Source organism: Protopterus annectens, chromosome 13.part0, assembly GCF_019279795.1.
Source record: "Protopterus annectens isolate FY-2018-M chromosome 13.part0, PAN1.0, whole genome shotgun sequence".
Classification (NCBI taxonomy): domain Eukaryota; kingdom Metazoa; phylum Chordata; order Ceratodontiformes; family Protopteridae; genus Protopterus; species Protopterus annectens.
The window spans coordinates 545,664,209-545,687,434 of record NC_056747.1 but is presented as its reverse complement, the minus strand read 5'-3'; positions in this window follow the sequence as shown (position 1 = coordinate 545,687,434).

Genomic DNA, 23,226 nt, shown 5'->3' with positions numbered 1-23,226 from the left:
TGCGTCTTACATGAGCTCCAAAAGGAACTAAACCCTCACCTAAATTCACTATTCAATCTCAGCCTTACCACAGGCTTTGTACCCAAAGAATGGCATACAGCAACAGTCATCCCGCTCCACAAAGGTGGTGCCACAACAGAACCTGGGAACTATTGCCCTATAAGCCTGACTAGCCTGGTCTGCAAAGCTATGGAGTGAATCATCATGGAACTTATAAACAGAGACATTGGGAACCTCCAGACACTGGACCCTACCCAATTCAGCTTTATCCCCAGTTCCACTACCCACCTAAGCAAACATCCACACAAACCCTCACTGTCTCCCACAATAACAGAAATATAATATCTACACCTACTTGCATACTTGCAAAGTTCCACCGATGGTCCCACATCAAATACTATAATCCCTCAACCAAGAAAGCTCAGTTTCTATTAAGTAATCTGCATTATAAATTACACATTCTAAAAAAGCATTCCTTACAAAATGGTGACATCCATCCTAATCCAGTCCCAACCAATGTCCTACCTTATGATCTTCTTACCACCAATCCCTCTATCACACTCAGCCCTAATAAACTCCCCAACTCACTCTTGATAGTACATCTCAATATCCAAAGTGTCAATAATAAAGATCCTCATCTCCTTTGCATTCCTTACAAAATGGTGACATCCATCCTAATCCAGTCCCAACCAATGTCCTACCTTCTGATCTTCTTACCACCAATCCCTCTATCACACTCAGCCCTAATAAACTCCCCAACTCACTCTTGATAGTACATCTCAATATCCAAAGTGTCAATAATAAAGATCCTCATCTCCTTTTTCTCTTAGACATATACTCTTTTGACATTTTATGCCTCACAGAGACTTGGTTAAAGCCACAAACTCAAAATAATGAAATTATCCCACCAGGATATAATATATTGAGACATGATCGTAAAAACAGAAAATGAGGGGGAGTGGCATTTCTTTTCAAGGACTGGCTACAAGTTACCACTTCACCTTATAACCCACCTAAAGATAATAATGCAGAAGTCCTCATTTAAAAGATTCAGCTAAATTCTAGTAAATCCATAAATATATGCATCTATCTACTTCCTGGAAATAACAACTCCTCCTTGGAGGATATTCTTAGCTGGGTCTCAGCAACCTTCCCACAAGAAACTATAATCCTTGGTGATGTCAATATTGACTGGAAGTGCATCAATACTGAGCATCCCACTTCACATATTAACCTTCATGGCTTCTCTCAGGCCATCACCTCCCCAACTAGAATTAACAAACCAAACCAAAAAGAGAACACCTTAGATTGGATGCTCATTAATAATCACCACCAAACTTATAGAGTAGGTATCTTCCCTAACGATGTAAGTGACCACTGCTTGACCTATATAATCAGGCAAAAAATAGATATCTCTCACCCAACATCATGCAGGATTATACGTTCCAACAAACAGTTTAACCAAAAACTATTCCAGACCAAACTTAGTGCCTGTGATTGGACTAATCTAAAAATGTCCCATTGGAAGAGGCTGTCCAATACTTTAACTCTAAATTCTTAACTATTCTAGACCAGCATGCACCCAAATGTAAAATAAGAATCCGGTCAAAATCAGTCCCATGGCTCTGCAAAGATACCAGGCAAAAAATCCTACTCCGAAATAAAGCCTGGACTAGGTGGTGAACTACTAAAAGGACATCTGATCAACAAACATTTAGACAATTAAGAAACACAACTAAAAAAATCTATACTCTTAGACAAAAAAAGTCTACTGTAAAATACAGCAAACACACCAGAATAACCCTCAATGATTCTGGGCAAGTATCAATAAACTCCTTTACCCAGGACACTCCAGTACACCAACCACTATAGGAGCTAATCTTGTGACTCCATTCCAAACTGCAAACGACTTTAACTCCTTCTTCACAGAAGCCATCCAATCTCTAGCCAGTCAGCTACCCCCTGACACTTCCAGCCTCCAAACCCCTATGACTAGCACACTTCCTAATACAACCCATCTCTACCAATTCCATTTTCAAACTCCTAGCTAAACTTAAGCCTTGTACCCCTTCCGCTGACCAGATTCCTGCTGAATATCTGCAAAAAGCAGCTAAAGCAGTAGCTTATCCTATTGCCATCCTAATAAATAGAACCATTAAGGAAGGATACATCCCTGCCATCTGGAAAATCTCACACATCATCCCCCTACACAAAGGTGGTATCTCCAATGACTATTCAAACTATTGGCCCATAGCCCTTCTATCCCCCTTAGCAAAAATAATGGAAAAATGCATTCATCATCAACTAATAGGCCATCTTACTCAACTTAACATACTAGCCAAAAGCTAACATGGCTTTAGGCCATACCATAGTACCCCTACTGCCCTCTTATCCTTTACTGACACCATTAATAGATACCACAATAACAATGAACTCTCTTCAGCTCTATTTATCAATCTTTCAAAGGCTTTAGATACGGCACGCCACTCATTGCTTATTTATCTTCTCAAATCACTTTCCCTAGATTCTCTGTCTGTAAAATGGTTCACTTCCTACCTGAGCAACAGGCAACTGGCAGTGCTTTGGGAGAATAAACTATCATCTCACCTGCCAGTTACACTGGGTGTACCCCAGGGCTCCATTCTAGGTCCTCTCTTATTTTCAATTTTTATTAATGATCTCTACTTAGCTATTCCCAATGCAACTTGTATACAATATGCAGATGATTCTACATTAATTTGTACATCTAAATCTGCATCTGAACTGCAATCCCAAACCCAGAAGATATTTAACATAGTTGAGACATGGTTCTTGAAGCGCTGCCTCCTTTTGAATCCCAAAAAAAACAAAGGTACTGCTCTTTACTCCTACTCACAGGTCAACACCAAAAGACGTGTCAGTCATCTCTAATAATGGCACCCTCATATCACCAGACGTTACCACCAAACTCCTAGGGATCACAATAGACAACAACCTTAATTTTGATACCCATATTAACAACATTATAAAATCATTTAACAGAAAAATGGGCTCCCTGTATAAAATTAAACCCTAACACCAGCAGCAAGAACTACCATTGCCCACTCCCATCTAATCTCTACTCTTCTCTATGCCTCAACAATTTATACCAACCTTTCCAAAAATAATCTTCTCAAACTAGCTACCTCCTATGACAGCATTGCCGAATTTGACACTGGTAAACCTTTCAGAACTCATCACTGTCATAACCTCAAACAGCTCGGGTGGCTTGAACTACAAAATCTGCTTCAATTCAACCAATTTACTATTGCCCATAAGATCCTTAACCAGCCTAACAATACTCCTAAACCTCATAACCCCTTATAGAAATCTTAATGCCTTGCGTTCATCAAATAAACTCCTAGTTAACATCAATAAGTCTAACAACATGGCAGGAGACTCTATGTTCTCAAATAAAATTGGGAAAGAGTGGAACCTTCTACCTAGTGAACTTACTTCCCTTCCTTCCTTATCACTCTTTAAACAAAAACTTCAAATCTTCCTGAAAACACACTGGCTTTGCCCTTGTAGTAACCCTGACTAAACAATCATTCCTGCTACTAGTATGTTTACTAACTCTATTTGCTCCTCTATTTTACTGTCTTTTAGTGCAACATGAATGCACTTATCCAGAAATATGAAGCTGTATTAGCTACTAGTGTATGTAAATAATTAGCTCTAAATACTGTAAATATTTTATGAAATGTGTAGAAATACTCATCTACGTCTAATTTTTGTAAATAAATGATCTTGTCTGTGTCTGTCTTTGAGCTTTTCTCCCCGGGCCTCTACTGAAAATGGTCATGTATCCAGTTAGACTAGCCCGGTCAACAAATGTAAAATAAATAAATAAAAATAAACAATATCACATTTGGGGACATCAGACTGAAGGAATTAAACCCAGGATAAGTGAATGATCAGCTCATAGTCTTAACTTCTTATGATGAGCTTGTACACACATTTTTGTCTTACACACACACACAAAACACAGCATCATGTGCAATCATGCTGTGATTTTCTTAAGCCATTCCTTATATTTTTGTTTTATGTTTCAGCATCTTCTCCTACAATGCAGCCAATTATAGTCAGTTATCAGTCACTTTTCCTGTGCTGGATTATCCCATGTTAAAATCTCTAAATGGCACACACTAGGAGTATGGCATTTTGTCAAAACATGATTTACTAAAACTGAGTTTAGCTGAACATCTTTCATATAATGATTATCAGTAGATAACCATGCCACATCTCAAAGAAAATGAATATTTAGGTTTGCTTGACAGAGGGAAGATTCCAGATATTTTACTGAAGAAAATGTATTATAAGAACTCCCAAAAATAGTTGTGTATAATGGAGTGGTTCCTAACAAGATTCACCCTTAAGTGTATAGATAAACAGCCTTGAGTGTATAGGTAAGTGGGAGAATAAATCAGAATAGTTTAACTGTAGGGCAAATCTTGTTTCACTGCACAGTCTTTTTTTTCAATATGTGGTGTGAGGCACAAATATTGTGGCAGCACTGATTCACGTTAAACATATCTAGAAGAGTTTTGTTTTTAGGCTGAGTAACTGGCTATGAGATCGGGACACAACATCACTCTTAATCTTTGATCAAGTTATGGTGTGCCAAATACTGGCTACCAAGTAATTCATTACATAATCAAAAACAAGTGTGACTGACAGTTCATTTTGCCATGCAGAAACACATTAGAGCAATGCACTACACAAAATAAAAATGTTGCCTTCATCCAGGTCCTTGGTGAAATTATTGAAGAACTCCACCAGGTTTAGCAGGTGTGATCTGCCCATAATAAATCTAAACTGGGTTGGGTCAAGAGTTTTAAGGTCACCTATATCCTTGTTGATAAAATCCATGATGATTTTTCTCCATGGCCTTGCAGATAAGGCTGGTTAAACTTATAGGTCTATAGTTCCCGAGGTCGGTTGAGGGACCCCTTTGTGCAAGGGGATTACTGTTACTGTTTTCCACTCAGCTGGGACAAAGCCAGTGCTTAGAATGAGATTGAAGTGTGTGTGTGCAGTGGTTCCGCTAACTCCTGTTTTAGACCATTTAATAGGCAGTCTGGGATGTTGCCCAGTCCCATAGAGGCTGTGTGTTTTTGGCTTTTAAGAGTGCGGCCATGACCTGCTCTCTGGAGTTACTAGGCAAAGGACTGGTAACAGGTATGTTATGGGGTATGATACAGAGGGTGACTTTTTCACCAAAAATGTCTGCTAGCAGATGTCTGGGACATCCATTGGCTAGGGATGATGGAAAGACTCTGGAAATTTGATGGTCGCAGGTTTCTGCATGGCAGAAGGACCCAAGAATCAGTACTGCAACGCTGATCTACTCAAACATCTACAACTGTACTTTATTTCTTAGATCAGGGTGAACAGTCTGCATAATGTACACTAGCAGACAATATCCTTTGCTTCAGGGAGGGGAGAAAAGTTAATAGATATGCAACTCTTCAAAAGGGCCTGGCTAACTGAGTTATGTACCCCCACCAAAGCTTGCTGACTGTAATTTCATTTAGATGACATCTGACTAGTAACATTGCTAATTTCATTGCTTGTTAAAAATGTCTCCACAACAGCTATTCTTTCCACAGTCACATTGTCTTTTATGCTTATGTTTAGCAAAGCACCGAATTCAGACTTGTATTCTAGGGAACAGCATCCTTTGAAAAGAGTACATGTTGACATCAGAACCTAAAACATTTCATTACTGCAATTTTCTGCCTTTCTCTTAGTAATCTTTTTAACTGCTTGGGAATCCTGTGCACACCGTAGTAGGGCCTGCTATAGCAGTCCCATAGAAGACAAATAATACACGTGTGTGAACTCACAATATCCCTGAATCTTCGAGAAAGTTTTGGCTGTATTTCCACTTGTTTGTCACATCTTTTCTCGCTCTGTGCATAAGCAGCCTTTAGACTTTACACCATGTACACATATTTAGCTTAATATGGCACAGAAGAGGGAGGTTTATAATGCTATAAATTCCATTTTTAATTGTATTTTTTACAGAAAGGTTGAGTCAGGGAAAGAACTAGAGATATCTTTACTGCGAATGCCACATTACATACACACAAAAGATGCATACAAAAAGCCTAGCAGTTGTCACAAAGGATTAATCCTATGATCTGTTATTAAACTACTTCCTGAAGTCCTGTGTTTGATTCCCACAGCTTCTGCTTATCTTCTACTGTGCATCTCGTCTCTTAATCAGGCAGTGCTCTAGGGTAATTGGGAAACTGGGATAATTTCCTCAATGGTCTCCTAAACAGCATGCCTAGTGACTTTACCTATAAGCCACAATGTGACAAAAGAGGGGACATAACTCCTCTATTTAAATGCACTCAGACTTGTACTCTACAATGAAGTGATTGGTTCACGATATCAGTAATGTAGCAGAATGTGTTGCAGTACTTATTCTGAAAACTCTACAGTTATAACACTCGGATAGACAAAAAGGCTACCTGTCTTTTTGTGCCAATTGTGATCATGTATGTATCAAGCTGTAATTTTCAATTGCTGCAATTCTGTAGAATCAAAAGTGCTTTGCATAAACAATTGTTTCTTTTTATGTGTGCCCAGAGACACACCCTGGAAAAAAGAGAAGTATGATAGGTTAATTATTTAACTATTACTATAGTAACACTAATTTCATTTTTTCTGATAACACCAGGATTGGGAGCATGCGCTTATGATTCATGTTTAAGCAGTGATGTAAGATAAAATAATTTCTGCAGATGAATAAATTATATATGAAACAGATTATTAGTACAAGTAATTGAAATTAAAACGTGGAGTGGCTTCAAGCATGCAGAGCAGTGCATTAAAGCAATGATTATGACTAGTTGAATGTTATATTTCCAGCAAGTAGAGATAATGTTTCCATTGTATTGAATGCCAGTAAGAATCTTACATTAATTGTTGGATTCAGAAATGTAAATCATATGAATGAAAATGCATGAATAGGAAGGAAATACTCCAAAGGTGGAAATCCAAAACTGCTATAGGCAGTGAGAGGTTTACACACACACACGCACACATTTTTTGTATGTATATATATATATATATATATATATATATATATATATATATATATATATATATATATATATATATATATATATACATATATATATATATATATATATATATATATATATATATATATATATATATATATATATACATATACATATATATAAAAAAACATGAAAAAACAGCACTAAATGTAGTTTGGGACAAACTAAGTTGTCCTGGTCCCGCGAATAAGGGGTAAAGGGGTAAGGGGAGGGTATAGAGGTAGAACTTAAGGTGAGGATTTGTAGTTGGATAGGATAGTGGGATTGTGGTGGTGAAAGGGTTAAAGAGAGAGGGAGATGTGAAAGGAAGTGAGGTCGGGGAAGGAGGGACTTTTGACAGGATTAAGTGTTAGAGATTAAAGGAAGTAGGCACATTTGGCGTGAGTTGGTGGTACAGTAACAACTAGCTTACGTCCAGATGACCTGTAGATATTGTGGATGCAGGTAGGCCTTGGATGGTGGGAAGAGAAGGGGTTAAGTTAACTGGGTCGGTTCCCTCCTCTCCCTTTGGTGTTTTATATAGTGTTAATTTAATGTGGGGTTGGAGTCTGGGAATATAGGTTGAGGGACAGGGCTTACTGGTAGGGAAGGGTGAAAGAATACTGAGAGCAGAGTGTGTGGGTGTGGGTGAATGGTTGGGGGTGGTCAAAAAAAAGGGATAAAGTGTTGGTGTTCAGCTTACCTGGGTGTTGAGGTGATTCTCCGGTGGTCCGGTGGGCCTGGGGTTGTGGTGGGTGTTTCTCGGTGTCCTGGATTCACGGTTGAGGTCCTCCTGGTGGCCCGGTGGTGTCTCTGGTGGGGTGGTAGAGCCGGTCACGGTGGTTGGGGTCTTTGTGGTCGTCCGCTGCCACTGAGGTTGCTCCCTGTTGTCCGTGTGTCTCTGGGGGATCCATCGTGCCTTTTTCCAGTTGGGCCATGTGGTCGATTGACATCCATGGGGGTAGGCCAGGCCTGTCGTTACCTCCTCCTGGTGGAAGGCCATTGGTGCCATGCGGTTGGGGTAATCCAAAAAAAAAAAAAAAGGTGTTCTCCCGGTGGTCATAGTAGGCAGTGGGGGGTCCATCATCGTAATCCGGTCCCATTAGCATTGGGGGGTAGTAGTGGATCATCTCCTCATGCTCCCTGGTGGGTTCATGGGCTGCCGTGCCCTTTTCTGAGGAAACTGTTCTCCCGGTGGTCGTGGTAGGCGGTAGCGTTGGGAGGGTAGTGGCGGATCATCTCCTCTTACTCCCTGGTGGGTTTGTGGGCTGCCATGTCCTTTTCAGTAGAAACAGTTCTCCCGGTGGTAGGCAGTGGGGGGGGGTCCATTGTTGCATTCTGGTCTCATCTATGAACCATGGTTCAAATATTCATCTGAATGCCCACAAAAAACTATCTGTAGCTTCCATCTATATTCCTCCAGGCAACAATATACCCATACTGGAAAACATCCTATCCTGGTTCACCCTCAACATACCTTATGAAACACTCATTCTTGGATATGTCAATATAGACTGGGCAAAACTATCTACTGACTCTCCCTTACATAGTATTCATCTTCATGGTTTCCACCAACTCATTTCTACACCGACTCGCTTCCACAAAACCTCAGCCTCCAGCTCCATAATAGACTGGATTCTCACAAACACCCCCCATCACTACCACCACCTCTCAACCTTATCAGACTTCCTTAACGACCATCTCCCTACCTCCATTCTAAGATATAACTTTCACACACTTAAACCTCACCTTTTCAAATATTGTAGAAAACTATCTACATTTAATCCTTCACAGTTTAACTCTTTACTACAAAACATAGACTGGTCCATCCTTAAACAACTCCTTCTAAATGAGTCTGTTAACACTTTTAACAGCATTTCCTAAATACTCTGGACTCCCTAACTCCCTCTAGGAAGATTCGAGTGAAATCCAATCATGCTCCCTGGCTTTCAAAAGGAACTAAGTCTATCATGAAACAGAGACAGTGTCTGGAAAGCCTGGAGCAAATCTAAACAAACACCTCTTCTACTCCAATACAAACAACTACGTAATCTTGCTAAAAAACAGGCAATAATTGACAAGAAGTCATTCTATAGCTCTGGCCAAAACAATCATAATCTAAACCCTCGTAAATTTTGGACAACACTCAACAGCATCCTTTATACTGGTAGTCCCTCTAACCCCTCACTCTACCCAAACACAACTCCTGAGGAAACAGCTACCCTACTTAATTCACATTTTATCTCCTCCATCCAAAATCTCCTACCCTCTCAATCTACCTCTTCCTCTTTACCTGACCCCTCACCCACCCCCAACACTACACCCTTTTGCTTCAAGCCTGTTCCCATCTCCTACATCAAATCTCTACTGCTCAAACTCAAACCCTGCTCCCCCTCCACTGACAAACTACCCTCTACCTACCTCAAACTTGCTGCTGACTCCATCGCCTACCCAGTTACAATATTAATAAATAGATCTATACTAGAACCTACTGTTTCTATCCTTTGGAAATCCTTCTACACTATCCCACTCCACAAAGGAGGTAAATCCACTGACCCTTCAAACTACCGACCTATTGCCATACTGTCCCCATTATCTAAGATACTAGAAAAATGTATCCACACCCAGCTTATGGATCACCTTATCAATCAAAACTTACTCACCTCTACTCATCATGGCTTTCGCCCCTCTCACAGCACAACTACTGCTCTACTCTCCTTCACTCACACCATTGCAGAATCTCTGGACAACAATAAACTTACTTCCTGTCTCTTTCTAGACCTCTCCAAAGCTTTTTGATACAGTGTCTCACCCACTACTACTATCTAAACTTACAAACTTTCACCTCTCCACCTCCACCCTCAACTGGTTTGCTAGCTATCTCTCTGAATGCAAACAATCAGTTAAATGGCTCCCTTCCACTTCTCCTTTCTTACCTATCTCCACTGGTGTTCCACAAGGTTCCATCTTGGGTCCCCTCTTATTCAACATCTTCACCAATGATCTCTTCACCTCATGCCATCAGTCACCACTCATACAATATGCAGATGACTCCACAATCATTTCTACAGCCAACAACATCTCTGACCTAAACTCCCCAACCCAAACAGCTCTACTTTCCACTGAACAATGGCTTTCAGAAAATCTACTGATTCTCAATCCTACTAAAACCAAACTCCTACTCTTCCTGCCCCACTCTCTTAATCATCATAAATCCTCCTTTGTCATTAAGTCTCGCAATAACACAACTATCCTACCTGTCACCCACACAAAACTATTAGGAGTCATTATCGATGATGAATTAAAATTCAATCAACACATACAACAATGTATAAAGAAAACACTTCAGAAATTAGGTCTATTATACCGAAACAAAAAATATCTCAGTCCCGAGGCTAGACTCACCCTAGGACAAGCACTTCTCCTCCCCTCACTCCTCTATGCTGCTCCTGTTATAACAAATATCCAAACAACTACCCTGAATAAACTCCAACAATCCTACCACAAAATAGCCAGATTCATCACCAACTCCCCAAATAACACACACCACTGCATTGCTTTAAAGACTCTACACTGGCTAGAACTCCCTCAACTACTACATCTCTATCAGTTTCACATGCTACACTCTATGCTCTTTAAACCATCCAACTGTCCATCTTTATCTCATCTTGTCTCTGTCTACACCCCATCTTGACCTCTCCGAACCTCTAATCAACAATTGCTTGACATTTACCACCCAAATAAGTCAGTAGGTAAGTTGCTCTACAAACACTCGGTGGCCATTGCTTGGAACAAACTACCCCTTGACATTCGCTCAATCCCTCACACCCCACTATTTAAAAAGAAACTTAAGACACATCTACTCAATACCAAAATCTGCCCCTGCTATGACCCTACATAGTTCTGTCCTCCCCCCACATTGGAATCACTCAGTCTATCCTGGACATACCTTGAACTTTAACCCACTACCACAGTTACATAGTATCTGAAAAAAAAAAAAAACTTGTGCTGGCATCTAACTATGGTTGTTTTCTATTTGTTACTACTGTAAGACTAGTTTTATTTCTGTTGTTTCCTGTGTGGGTATACTACTGTAATGTTTTTTATTATTGTACTATCTGGAGCTTTTCTCCTCGGGTTTCCACTGAAAATGGGACAAAATCCCAGTTGGACTAACCAGGTTAACAAATGTCAATAAATAAAAATAATAAATAAATCTGCATTGGTGGGTAGTGGCGGATCTTCTTTTCATGCTCCCTGGTGGTTTCGTGGGTAGCTTCTGCCGTTTTTTTGGCCGTTGGGTCCAGGCGCCAGTTTGCACATGCGCACTGCTGTCCTTGGCCGTTACATCTCTGGATTGTCGTTCTGGGAGGAAAGGTAAGTGTTTTCAGGCTCAATTGTGTGAATGGTGATAGGATTGGGTGGCTGGTATGTAGGGATACAGTAAGAGGTGCAGGATTACTTTTTTATTTAATAATATATATATATTTTTTTTTTATATGTATAGATGGATATATATATATGGGGAGGGATATTGATAGGTGATAGTCTAGGGTTAGGAAGGGGTTGCAAGCTGTAAGAGGTGTAGCTGATTGGGTGTGCAGCTGAAAGGTGAAGTGTGTGCCAGGAAGGGGTATATTTTAAGATACGAGGGGCAAGGCAACACTAGGGATTGGGGGGGGAGTAGGGCAGTCAGGCTTGTGGAACAGTTTTAATATTGTGTTTCTCTTTTACAGATGGCTAAATTACCAGAACTAAGGCAGAGATGGCAAGCTATTGTGGCCCTAGCGGAGAAGCTGTTCCAGGAGGTGGCAAGTGAGGTGGTACAGGAACCTGAACAGACCCCGGGTCAGAAGAGGCGGCGCACAGCAGGGAGAACCCCAGCTGGAGGGAAAAAGCAACAGGCATCGCAGCAGGCGGTAGCAGTGGATACACCGGTTCCCAGTACATTGCAAGACGAAGGTGCAGGTAATGGTTTTACTACAGCAGTATTGTCTGGGGAACTAGGGGTTGAGGATTGTGGTGGGGAGAGTGATGATGAAGACTTGTCAGTTGGGGAGTTCAGGGTGGTGTGCAAGGGATAGAGGAGGTTCAGAAGCAACTAGCACAGGGTGCCAGGTACCCAGTTAGAGATGCGACGGGGGTGGCAGTTGGTTCCGGGGACAGTTTGGTCTTGGACTCGGAGGTAGGCTCTAACTTTGGGCTGCAGCCCGGGGACTGGTTGGCTACCCAATCTTTAGGACAGAGGACAGGAGCAGTTTTCCTGACTCTGCACATTCCGGGCTCGGTTAAGGAGAAAATTTAGAAAGGAGAGTATTTGGATTTGTTTGAGCTGATTGATGCAGAAGGGGTCTAATGGCTAGTGGAAGCAGAGTCCTCTAATAGGAAGGACTTGTTGGCATCTTTAGCAGCATTGAGAAGGCAGAGGGTAGGTAAGCTTCTCCCTAGGACATGGGATAATTGGGTGGTTGGCTTTATTTATTTTATGGCAGTGCAGCTGGAGGACGGGTCTTTGGCCCTGCCACTTCTAGGCTATTTCCTTACCATTTGTGAGGCTCAATGGTTAAGGCCAGGTAATGCGCGGCTTTGGTACGATCAGCATTTCCGGAAACGGAAGGCTGTGGACCAGTCACTTTGTTGGGAGGTGCATCATCCAGATCTATGGTTGGCTACGATGATGGATAGTTATGGCGGCTTTAACAGAAGGTTGAGTGGGGCGGAAACAGCGGGTGTGTGTTGGTCATTTAATAGTGGCTCCTGTTCATGGGTGGAGTGCAAATTTTCACACGTTTGTTCAAGATGTGGAGGGAGTCATTCAGTCATTGGCTGTGGTTGGCAAGATCTGTCCACCTGGAACTCTAATGTTATGGGTCATGAGGGTGGATTTGGTGGGCAAGGATTTCAACCGGTCCAGGGGAGGGGTAATTTTCGTGGGTCTTGGGGATTTGGACTCGGATTCTTTAGAGGCAGTAGAGGAAGGGGCACCATTCCCCATTAAGGTGGAGGTTCTCCAGGGTATGCTTCAGCAGTTTCCAGGTCTGGCCATCAAAGAGGAGATAATACAAGGATTTCAAGGGGGGTTTCCTATTAAGTCCACCGTGGGAGGGGGGGGGTTGCAAGAATTTATGATCTGTTCAAGGTAAAGAGGGCATCTTGGAGGTTTTACTGGAAAAAGAGTGTCGGGCAGGGCAGTTATTGGGTCCTTTCGCCAGTCCGCCTTTTAGTACTTACAGGGTGTCGCCTTTGGGGTTGGAGCCAAAGAAGCGAGTGGGGGAATTCAGAGTGATGCATCACTTGTCGTATCCAGAAGGGAATTCAGTAAATTATTAAATTGCAGAAGGGGAGGTTAGGGTGCATTACGCTTCCTTAGATGCAGTGAAAGTGATTAAGGAATTTAGGGAGCCATGGTTGGTTAAGGTTGACATTGAGTTGGCTTTTCGATTGTTGCCTATTAGGAGTGAGGATTGGCCACTACTGGGGATGCGGGTAAGTGATAAGTACTACTTCGATAAAGCTACGCCTATGGGTTGTTCAGTGGCATGTGTGACTTTTGAGAAGTTCAGTACAGTATTACATTGATTTGGCAGCAGAGAGTGGAAACTCAAAAGCAATGCATTATTTAGATGATTTTTTGTTGGTGGGCGAAGGAAAGGTAGGAGCATAGGAGGAGTTGTGGGAGTTTACGATTATGTGTGATGAGTTAGGGGTACCATTGGCTCAGCATAAAATGGAGCGTCCAGCAAGAGCAGTAGAATTTCTGGGATTAACAGTTGATGCTAAGAGGGGACTATTTTGTTTACCCGAGAATAAAATAGAGAGGCTTAGGTCGGCTACACGTTTGGTGTTGGGTAAGGATAAGATTCGGATTCGTTCAGTTATGGAGTTGCTTGGTCTTTTGAATTTTGCCTGTCAAATGGTGCACCCAGGGTGAGCTTTTTGCAGGTCAGTGGCGTATTTGCTGAAAGGGGGTCATAGCAAACACCATTGGGTTAGGGTGACCCAACTGATGCGGGAGGACTTGTTGTTGAATGGGTTTTTGCAACAATTTAATGGGATATCTTTTTGGCAGTCAGACTGGGTGGGGCTGGAGGAACTTCAGTTGTTTACGGACACAGCTGGGGGTGCTGGCATGGGGGCCTATTTTGGGGGTCGGTGGTTTGCGGCTGAATGGCCGTGGGATTGGAAGGAGGTATGGAAGCAAGATGTAGCCTTTTAGAGTTGATGCCTATATGGGCAGCTTCTGTGGTGTGGAAGGAGCAATTGAGAGGCAAACATGTAGTTTTTCACTCTGACAATATGGCTGTAGTGAGGGTATTGCAAAAGAAGATGGCTAAGTCGGGTTTGTTATTGTTGGCATTATGTAAATTAGTTTTGCAGAGCCTCTTAATAAATTTTTCTTTTACAGGAGTGCATGTGTCTGGCATAAGGAATGAGATTGCTGATAGCTTGTCCTGATTTCAATTTTGCAGGTTTCGAGGGTTGGTTCCATGGGCGGAGGAGGTGCCAGAAATCCTGCTAGAGGAGGTGTGGAATCTTGGGTTGATGTAGCCAGGCAGTTGGCATGGCATTCCTGGGCCCCTTCTACCAGGAAGGCGTATGGTAGAGCTCTTTCTGATTTTAATCAGTTTATTTTGCAGCTGCCAGAAGAGGAAGGGGTATGGTCAGAGGAATTACTATTGCGATATGTAGCAAGTGCTTGGGGGCTAGGCAAGGCTTTGCAGATGGTTAAGGTGGATTTTGCTGCAATTAGCATTTTCTCTAAGGTAGTGGGGTTGCAGGATTTCACTAAGTCTTGGACATTAGGGCAGATGTTGAGGGGTTGGGGGAGAGTGGTGGTGGAACGTAGGGATATTCGATGGCCGCTTACGAGGGTTATATTGAAAGTTTTGTTGAAAGGGTTAGGTTTATTGCAAAGAGGGTCTCCAGATTACTTTATGTGGGGTGCGTTATGTACATGGTTATATTTTGGCGCTTTCCGTATTTCGGAGTTGTTAGGCTCGTTATGTTGGAAGGATGTTATAATAGGGGAGGGTGAGGTTACTATTGCATTAAGGAGGAGTAAGACAGATCAATTGGGTAGGGGATGTTTGGTGGTGCTTAAAACTGACAGGAATCCTTGCCTTTGTCCAGTAATATGGGCTAAAGAATTTATGAAGAGGCAGAAGGGGAGTGTGGATCAGTTAATTTTTTGTTCAATGGATGGGAAGGTGGTGTCAAGTAGTAGATTCATAACTTTGGTGAGGAGGGTTTTACGTTGCATGGGATTTCTGGCGGAAAGGTTTGCAGCTCACTCGTTTAGGATAGGTAGGGCCTCAGATTTAGCTAAAGAGGGCAATTCCATTGAATTGATTAAAAGAGTGGGGAGGTGGTCTTCAAATGCATTTTTGCCTTATATTAGATAAGTTGTGGTCTGAGTATTAATTTTTTCTTCTTTTCTTTTAGAGAAGCACATTATCATCTTGGGGCATTCGTATATCCACTGAGCAGAGAAGCGTGCTTTAATTAGGGATGATGGGGTAAATTTGCATTTATCACATTTAGGATGGTCAGTGACGACATGGTGTTAGGGGTCTTAGGTGGGATGGGTTGTTGCATGAATTTGAGAGGGTTAAACTGAAGGTGGGTTGTCCTGGTATACTAGTCATTCATTTGGGGGGCAATGACTTGTGCATTGTTGATAAAAAAGAAAAAAACAATTAGTGGACATTATTCTGCAAGATTTAATGAGGTTACAGTCATTGTACCCGGGTATGGAAATTGTGTGGTCAGAGTTGTGTTGGAGGGCTGCATATAGTTATAGGGCGATTGAAAGGGTTAGAAGGTGTGTTAATCAAAGGCTGGCTAGGCAATTAAGAATTTTGGGGATGCATACCATTGACCATAGAGATTTTGGGGATGGAGTGGAGTCTTGGTACCGAATGGATGGAGTAAACCTTAATGATGTAGGATTGGAGCTTTTTAATTTGCATTTAAAGCTCTTTTTAGAGGATATGATTGTGGCTAGGGTTTAGGAGGGGGAACAGCCTGGGACCAGGCTGGTGGCGGAGAAGAGGGACAGGATTGTCCTCTTCTATTCCTCCTCTAAAGAAGGTGGTTATTTGGTTAATGATTGGGTATGGAGGTGAGGTGAGTAGGTACGTTGCCTCTTTATGTGGGTTAGTAGGTGCGCTGCCCTGAGGTTAATTCATCCAGGGTGAGTGGTGACACTGCCCTGAGATCATTGTTGCTGAGGAAGATAACTAATGTTGGTTTTGTGTGTATAAGGTTCATTGTATAATAGAGTTTAATAAAGGTCGTCAAATGTCTTTATGTGTTTGGTTTGGTTATTTAAAGGGGGGACGGGACAAAAAGATCTGATAGTGATTTATATGTATGCAAAAGAAGTTTTTTAGGTCAGACATTGGTTCAGGATCCTGCATACAAATAAATTAAAAGAAGTACAAATCAAAAATTGAGGAGTCAAATGTTCTTAAAACACTTTATAATTTTGGCATCTGAATTGTGCAATAGAGGTGTTAGATGATTCTGAGAAAATCTTGCCAAAAGAAGGGGTGGTGGTATTGCTATAAGCCACTTAAGGCCAGCACAGAAGTTAAGCAGTAGGCCGATGGACATACTGGGCAGGGATACCAATTATTTTTATTTCTCCTTTTCACTATTCTCAACTAATCATGTTTTATTCCTTATTTACTCGACATATCACATCCTATATTAATTACCATACAGTGTTAGGTTACTGATACATCTACAGTCTTTGACAGTGTGGCAGTCTCCCTCTGCCTTACAAGTGACACCTTGGCGTACTTCATGTCTTCCATGATCATAAGGTCACCTGACCATATTGCATGGACTACATCCAAGTTTTGCCCGGCAATAATGAAACATTGCATAATGCATCCAGCTCACAGATTACTCAAAATCAGGTAGCAGACCTAATTTTGATATACTAGGTACTGCAGAAAGAGATCAGAAATCATGGAAACAGAAGATGTGCAAAATGTGCTCTTTAGTGTAAGATATTTTCAGAAGACGTGTTTCTTTACAGAAAGAGCTTGAAAATTGTGCCCACTAGAGAGGGCTAATAAGGCTGCATTACTTATAAGGTAACAGTCAATCAGGGAGAGACTCCTTTTCTCTGAACTGTTGAGACACGAATTTCACAACCCCAGCTAAATTTAAAAAAAATTGGGGTCTATCATCTTTGCGAAAAATTAATTTTGCCAAAGCAAAATATGGCTCAATCTGCATTAACCTTCCCTTAGCTTTTCAAAGTTTGAAATACAGAGTATCCCATCACTCTACACATTTTTCAGATGTGTTTTTGAATATAGTCTTAGAATAAGTCCTTTTCGATATCAAATAAAAATATTTTTCAAAATACATGCTATTATGTGGTTAAATGCATACTTTTCTTTAATGAACTCGGGGAAAGAACTTTGAAAATAATTTTTACTTGTTTGTTATCACACATATGATACTGTTTTACAGCCATTGGAGTCTTAATTATTACAGAGTGGTTAGTCAAAGCACATTTCATATAACATTCACAGCTGCTGCACTTCTGAAAGCTGAAGCTGAGAAGTAGATATCGTATAGTTCTCATGTCTCAGCCATGTGTCCTAATCACATCTACACACATAAGACGAGTTAAAGCTGTCAGATCTAATAAAATGTTACATGCTAGGGAGCTCAAAGAAAGATGTGTATGTTGCCTGACTTAAAATAACACTTGAAGCAATTTCTCTTTGAGCATCACATAGCTCTGTTGACCATCTGCTGGTTATGCTAATTCAAATTAGCCATTTTATTAGTATTAAACAGTATATAATAATTGAAGGAATGTTTGACACTGATAACATCCAAGCTTCAGATACTTTTTCTTACCACATATATTTTTGTTTGTAGAGGAAATACTGCCATAAAAATCCCCAGATAAATGAAAAAGAGAAGGTTCTTAATATTATATTACAAAAAAACATAAACACGTGTAAATGCTGCCTAATTATTTCATATAAACTGAAATTAAAGATTGCATGAAGGGAATATTTGCGTCCATGTCTATTTTTAGTGGGACTTATTTACAATTATTTATGTATGCTGCCCACAATGGTAACAAGTAATAATGTCCAAAACAGCGAGCCATTTGTTAGACATCACTGGGGAAATAGTTAAATGAGGTACAGCTTCATAGACTTTCACTAAGCAATTTGATCACTTATATCATTTGCTGCGGTAGCGTTGTCGCCTCACAGCAAGACGTTGTCCTGTTCGATTCTCAGCTAGAGCGTCTTCTGTGGAGACATGCGTGAATGGGCGTACTTTCGTTGAAGTTTGTGCATTAGGGCCGGCAACTCAGCACGTAAAAATCAACTGCCAATCATTAGCGGACCGGAATTCCACTGTGGCGACCCCTAACCGGGAAAAGTCGAAAAACACAACAGCCTAGCCTCAACAAATTCCACTGCTTTCTACAATTTTCCATGGGGTATTGAGGGCTCAGAGCTGGAGAGAATTTATGGTTACCCATCCTTTCATCTTGCTTGTGCCTGAAGAGAGTTAGGGAGCTACTTTTTATATCATGGGGAATTTTTTGAGAAAGGTTGAGATTTAGTTCTCTTATGGGACTGTTTGTGGTAATACAGGTTTTGTGAACACTGAGGAAGTCAAATAGTGTTGGATCATTGGAGGGCCTTGTAGGCTTTACAGAGGTCACCCTGTATGATGTTGTATGAAACAAAAAAGAAGAGAGATTTACAGTGCTCCTCATTGCATATTGGTTGCATGACCTTAATTTTCTTTGTGAGGAGAAGCTGGGATTTTACAAGTTGGATCATGTGCTTGGGCTGAGATGTGCTGAAGGGAGAAATATATTTTAGTACAGGGATGATAAGGGAGGTGTAGAGAGGGCTGATCACATTTTGGTCCTTGAAGATATTCCTTTTGTGATCATCTGGGATAGATAAAAGGATTTTCTAAGGACGGTTGATAGATGGTGGTCAAAGGAGAGTTCATTGTCTTTAAAAGTCATAGGTCACTAATAACCATTGAAGAGGTGTCATTTACTTGATAGATGCTTGGGTACAAATGTTTTACAAAGAACTTTAGACTTCACTTTTTGGCATTTAACTTTTATGTTTTGGTCCCTCTTCAAGACTCAGTGTATTTTCTAGAGAATTGAGGTTAGCTCCATTTGCAGTCATCTCTAAACTTGGTCAGCCAGTGACCTTTGACATCAGCTTTGTCATCAGTGAAGCAGACACAAATGGGAATGGCTCTATTATTGAAGAAATCATTAGTAACAAGTCTTTACTAATTGGCTGAGCTCTGTCTGTGATCAATTTGCTAACCAGTGGACCATATATGGGTTTACATTTAGTTTGCTTAATTTGTTAATATATACCCATCTGTGGAATGTTAGTGAAGGTCAATCTAAGTGGTGTGTATGGATTAACTATCATCTAATGCTTCAGTGACTTTTTCCAAGATGTCTCCCAAGTTAAGCAGGCAGATAATAATGCATTCCCTTTCCTTACATATAAGGCTGATAAGCCTTATTGAACCAAAGATGTCAGACGCAGTGGTGAGGCTGTTCTTGTGATGAGAGGTGAGCACAGCTGGTTTCCATGTGTCTAGCATGAAAATACGAGGGATGCTGCGGTTGAACAGATTAAGAAGCAAGTTAGTGTGACAGTATTTCATACCATCAGTGAAGCAGCCTGGCACACATCAGGACCCAAAGAGCTACTGTTCTAAACCTTAGAGTGTACCTTTAGGACTTGTTCCCAGGTGATCCTTGGGGTGAATGCCTACATGGTGATATTTTGGGGAAAGGGCTCATCTGTGGCAGAGTTGATTTTGTGCCCAAGGTCTTTGTTTAAGGTCTTAAGTTTACTTTTGGAGCACGAACTTTTCAATTTATTAACAAGTGTAAATGCCCTTTTTTGTATTTTTGTTGTATACCTTGTTTATACCAGGGTTCCACTACAGATGCTTGCTCTTATGCTTTGCATTGCACTTGTGTTGAACTGGGAATAATGTTTCGATGCAGGCATGGGGATGTGAGTAGAACATATCTGCAAATGCAGAGGTATTGAATATGAGGTCCTCAAGGAGTAGGTGGCTGTTAAACTGCTTAAGATCATCAGTTAAAACTATAGGAAGTTTATCCTTGAGAAATCTCTAAAGACTGTTAGGTTTGGCCCTCTTGGTGAATTCTATTGAAGGGTGGTCAGATCTGACTAGCTATGAGGAAAATATAGGTGTAGATCATAACTGGGCTGCATTTATGAGAACCAAATCTAGTAAATTTGAGTCTATAGCTTTTGAACTATCTGGTCTAAAAAGTCTGCACTGACGAAATCTAAAAATAATGTGTATTTATTTGAAGAATGTAATCTTTCTAATTTTTGGATGTATAACTGAAATCTCCAATAATAATAGTGTTTGGTTTGATAGTGAGAGATTCTAAGCATGTGTCATTGGCTGTCGATGTCATAGAGGGCATTTGTAATTATGCAGAATATGTTAAGAGACCTTGAATGAAGCATCACACTGTTGAACAAACCAAACTGCACACCACAACTTCCAGGAAATCTAAAATAAATGTGTATTTATTTGAAGAATTGTAATCTTTCCAATTTATGGATGTATAACTGAAATATCCAAGAATAATAGTGTTTGGTTTGATAGTGAGAGATTCTAAGCCTGTCTCATTGGCTGTAGATGTCATAGAGGGCATTTGTAATTATGCAGCATATGTTAAGAGACCTTGAATGAAGCACCACACTGTAGAACAAATCAACTGCACACCACAACTTCCAGGCCAGATGAATTTACTCAGTTTAGTACACAGACTGATTTATTAAAATAAAAAAATAACATCTGCAGTAAAAGTTAACAGCAAAACTTCAAACTCTTGTACCATTAAAAACAAGCAACACTTTTCTGGTGCCTCGGCTTTCAAAAAAGCCTTTTTCAGATAGTAAGAGACCTTGTTGATGTTTACTAGGATGTGAAGAAGTTCAAAGTCTTTATCCTGTTGTGTAAGTCTTAATTTGATGGAATTACAGAGGAATATGGGCACACCATTACCTTTAACAGAAACACACTTGGTAGAGGATTTGAATGAATGGTAGGCACTGAATCCTGATTGGGAGGGTATATTATCACTGCATTGGAACCATGTTTCATAGGTTCATACTAGGCTATCTGCCCTAGGGCATTTATAAGCCTAGCCAGAGTGTGTTTGGCTTTCGCCACCCATTTTAAATTAATTTTGCTATGCCCTTTTTCGAGGTTAGTATACAGTGCCTCTGTCTAACAGTGACACAGAAGTGATACCTGGGGTAAACCTACGATCTCCCATCCACTCCATCAAGATTCCTCTTGAAGAAAGTCAATGAGGGACTCTGCCTAACCTGGACTGGGATTTTATTCCAGAGTGAAGGGAGCCTCTGGGTTATGAATCTGTCCCTCCAGCATGTTCTATTTATTTCAGTGCTGAGGTTCAAGTCTCTCGAGTGCGTAGCTCGATGGGAGTTGGATTTTCTGAGGTGCAGCATGTCCATTAATTCCGGGTTGGACATGGCTTTATACGTCAGGCACAGATTGCCTCTGAGCAGGCAGTATGCCACTGAGTAGAGCTGGAGTTTCTTTAACCGGGCAGCATATAGCATCTGTTTGAGCCCTTTGATCCTTTTGGTGAGGTACTTTTGGGGACTTTCCAGTTGCTGCAGGTGTCTGGTAAGGTACATCCCAAAAGGGGCATTGTACTCAATTATGGGCCTGATGAGGGATGAGTAAAGAGGCACGATGACCTCCCCTGATCTAGATGTGAATCCCTTCATGATTAGGTGGGCTATATAAAATGTTTTTCTAACCACTTTGGCCACGTGGTTGTCAAATGAGAGATTGCTATCAACTTGGGTCCCCAGGTCCCTAATTACTTCTTCTGTACTTAATGGATTACCACCTATGCAGTAATTTGTGGGCACTTTGTTTTTGCCAAAGGGGATGACTGTACACTTTTTGGCATTTAGCTTGAGGCCATGCCTCTGGCACCAGTTGTCTGTTTCTATGAGGCCCTTTTGGAGGATGCTTGTGTCGGCTGGAGAGTTAATTATGGCACCCAGTTTGCAGTCATCTGCGAACTTGGTCAGCCACAGTCCTTCTGTGTTGGCCTGTACCTCCAAGAAATATATACCGAACAAGAGAGGTCCCAGGACTGAGCCTTGTGGGACGCCACTTGTAACTGGTTTGGAGTCTGACATGGCTCCAGCTATTCTAACCATGCGGGTTCTGTTCTTGAGCCAGGTTGCAACCCATCTAGTGACATAGGGGTTTATATTTAAGCTGGTGAGCTTATCTATAATGCCCGAGTGGGGTATTGTATCAAAGGCTTTTGCGAGGTCCAGGTAGGCTGTGTGGACCACCTTCCCCTTGTCAATGGCCTTGGTGACTGTTTCAGAGAAATCAACCAGGTTTAAGAGGCAGGATCTGCCCTTAACAAAGCCGAACTGGGTAGGATCCAGTGTCTGTAGGTCCCCAATATCTTTATTTATGAGGTCCATGATGATCCTTTCCATAGCTTTGCAGACCAAGCTAGTCAGGCTTATGGGGCGATAGTTTCCAGGATCCGTTGAGGCACCACCTTTGTGGAGAGGGACCACTGTTGCTGTACACCACTCTTTGGGTACATATCCTGTAGTAAGACTGAGATTGAACAGTAATTTTATGTTTGGGTTTAGCTCTTCTTGGAGTTCATGTAGGACGCAGCCCGGGACACCGTCTGGTCCCATTGATGCTGTGTTTTTTGCTTTGGAGAGGGCAGCTGTTACCTGAGCATCTGAGATGTCAGGGGGGCAGCACTCTGCTGGGATAGATATTTGCCCTTTTGTGGGGGGGGGGAGTTTGCGCTGAACCTGTCAGCTAGGATGTTGGCAATGTCTGTGGGTTCAGTGTATTTTTTGTCATTTTGGACTAATTCTGAGCATATCTGGGAATTCCCACCCAGGTTCCTAACATAACTAAAGAAAGCCTTGTGATTATCCTTAGTGTCCTGTGCAATTTTTCTCTCGAAGCTGGCCTTAGATGATTTTATGAGTGTCCGTAGTTTTTTGCTAATACTGATCAG